Source organism: Odontesthes bonariensis, chromosome 7 (assembly GCF_027942865.1).
Source record: "Odontesthes bonariensis isolate fOdoBon6 chromosome 7, fOdoBon6.hap1, whole genome shotgun sequence".
In the NCBI taxonomy this organism is placed as follows: Eukaryota; Metazoa; Chordata; class Actinopteri; order Atheriniformes; family Atherinopsidae; genus Odontesthes; species Odontesthes bonariensis.
In genome coordinates this window covers 18,332,690-18,336,051 of record NC_134512.1, presented here as the reverse complement: position 1 = coordinate 18,336,051, position 3,362 = coordinate 18,332,690, and positions in this window count along the sequence as shown.

The following is a 3,362-nucleotide window of genomic DNA, read 5'->3' as shown; positions in this document are numbered from 1 at the left end:
TTTCGCTACGGACAGATTTGGAAACGGAACAAAAGCCGACCACATTTTGGGGGCGGACCAGCGCGTTATAGTTACTATGGCGACTGTACTGGGAAAAAAATCGAAGCCTTAAAGTTGAAATGCCAGAAATTACACATTCCTAAGAAGCAATGGTCAAAGACGTATTCTGGTTGTAATTCTGATGTAAAATAACTAACATCTCAGGGTGAAAGTCTTCCATTAAAAAGTTAAATGAAACAGTGAATTTATTGTTGGGTAAATTTACTCAAAGATAAAATTCTTCACCATAACAGGTGACCGTAACCCAAACATATCATATCAATTATGAACGACAGATTTTTCTGTTCAAGATAACCAAACTGGGGCTCACTTACAACTGAAGATGGTAAACAAATGTAGTAAAATAGGAAAGCACAATATTTTCATCTGTAATGTAGTGAAAGAAAAATTGTCCATTAACTGTCGTGGAAAAGAATGACTTAGAACTAAAGCACAGGTAGCTTTGGTGAATTTTTATTGTTAACTGTCACAAACAAAGTCCTTCAATGTAAAGTTATTGTTGTCCACCTTGTTCCACCTTCACAAAATTCAGCTATGAACAACGAAATTTTGTAAACAGCAATGAACAACGAAATTTTGTATTTCAAGAGAGAAGTTGATGCTGTTTGAGTGGTAGGTAATTGATGCCAAAGATGTTTTGGATCCAGCATCCAGGAGTCATCGGTAGCCTAATATAGCACTATTCAGCACTTTTGCGTTGACTTTGCCCATGAAAATAGTTGTGGTTTCCATGCCGATATAATTAATTGAACAAAACATTATGTATGAATGAAGTACTCATTTATCTCTTCTTCTTTTTTTGTCCTTTTTTGAAATGCCACTCTGCTGTGACAGTTGAGTTCAGAAAGAAAAAGGGTACCAATTGGCCTTTGTCGCAAACACACGGAAATTTCCAAAAGCCACAATATGTGTCGTGATTCTTATTAGAATTCTAATGCTCATCAAGCTAGAAAAAGCTCTGTGTGGCAATGTTCATGGTACAGGTATCAGTTAAAACAATGAAAACCTTGGGTATACAGGGGACGTATAGGATCTGTTAGTAGCACCTAAACAACAGACTTGTTGCAATTGATGTGGGGCAGAAAATATTGGTACGGTTTTTCCTTTTTTTTCTTGTCAAAAGAATCTTGTCAAAAGTGTTTGCTTGTCCAATTCAAATCTTTAGATTCGTCCCATTAAAATGGCGTGACAGTACGATGACAGAGGTGACATTAGCTCTGCATCATTCTAATAGCGGAAATGTTGTTTCGTGAGATTATCCAAGTTACCGAAGGACAAATCAAATAAAGAAATTACCCTTTTATTTTCTTACGTGCATCCCTCTCTGTTGTCATGAGCAGCCCCTTCATTTCTGAAAAAATGAGAGAATCTTCCATTTCCATTCAGCTCGACATTTAAATGGGTTGTTATGTCAAATGCTTGTCATCGTTCTCGCACAGGAGAAAGCAATTTAAAATCACGGCTTGGCGTTGCTCTTGAAAGACAATGTATAATGAGAGTCCAGTGGAAATGTGTTATGAGTAGAAACATGTTTTTCTGGATGCACAGGAGGGGATGTGTGGCAGCATATAAGTAAGGAACTTTTAAAATACATACTTCTGTCTGTTGCTTTTTGTGTTTGCAATTCTGTGAGATCAGTTGAAATTGGTTACATCCACATTAGGATTCGGTACCAGAAGGAGCTAAACTAGTTTAGCATTAGACAATGTTGAAAAAAAACCTGAAAAGCTGGACGAAAGCTGGGTATAAAGAGAAAAACAAATTGATACATAAATCCAAGACAGACGGTTGAAGAGGCATCGTAATATAGACAACATGCAATCCACAGTTCAATCACAATTGTCTCCTAATGCTACAAAAGGGTCAACAAAATGATTGTGTTGTACAACAACAGGTCTTGGGCGGATTCTATCCCGATGAATAAAAGATTAAACTTTTAGCCCACTGTGACAGAACTGAGATAGTTTCACAGAAATATTGATGTCTTCTTGGGCCTCCTATCTGGTAAATTCAACATCTACTTTCAAGATCATAACAAATTCTGATGGGCAGCCCTCAGAAACTGTTTAGCAAAGAGGGACAGAGCTAACTTTAAAGAATACACAAAACCGAGCACAAAGACACCGCAGGGATGGCATGTTTTTCTTCAACACCACACACAAACGCTATATATCACAATACATCAAAGTAAATCAACGAATTTGTTTTGAATTTAAAACACAAGTTATCCTTTAGTTAAATTTATATCAAGTAATATTGTATTTGACACATCTGACCTCAGCTGCACAATGGTCTTCATTTACATTCAGTCAAAGCCAGTGATGATCAGCTTTCCCATTAATGAAAAAGATAACAGCTGCAAGGCTTGTTGTTTTTTTGTTTTTTTTTTAAATCTGTGTACAGTCATCCATGTGTAAGATTATGGTGACTATGGAGCATACACAATGGCTTTGTACCAAGACTTCTAATCCCCCTCTTTGTATACGTGACCATGGTAAATGCTGCAAAGGTTCGCTGCAGTGCGATGGAAAAGGCCCAATTTCTCTGACGTACGATATAAGCTGTGGTTGTTATATCATTTGTTTGATACTTACTCTGTTCATGCAATGAGCGGTGTTTTTTTTTCTTTTATACCAATCATATGTTTTGTAAAGTCTATAGAAAGGCTGTCAAGCAGTGACTCACACACTGAAAGGACTGACAGTGGAGTCTGGCGCTGTAGAGACTGGAAGACAAACACTTGCCACGACAACAATGACAATGAGTACAACTTTGTTTTTGCTACAGCTGACATGACATACCTCTGTTGTGCAAAGATTTTCATAGTAAACATACTTATTAACTTTTTATATGTGTATATATATATATATATATATATATATATATTCTGACATGTGACATTTTGTCTGCTGTGCTGGAGAAAAACAAACTGTCTCTGTGCGTTTCGCCTCCTGCAGTCTTGTAATTCGTCCTTGTTCTAACTCTTTTGTTGGGCACAGATTCATTGTGATGTCAACATTAGCTACTGCTTACAAATAAGGCTCAATAAGTACGTACATGTATATTTTTGTAAAATAACTTAAAAAAAATAATAAATCTCCAATTTGTTAGAAAAGAACCAGCTCCAAGATCAGTTATTTTGTAGCTTTGGGACACAATTATAGTTGTGCTGTGTGCTGTACATTGTTTGCACTTTTTCTCTCACGGTCTTCTCAGTGACTCAGTAATAGATTTCCATCATATTACAGATAATAGAACACGAATAAAGCCATTAAAATGAACATTCTCATCCTATAATTACA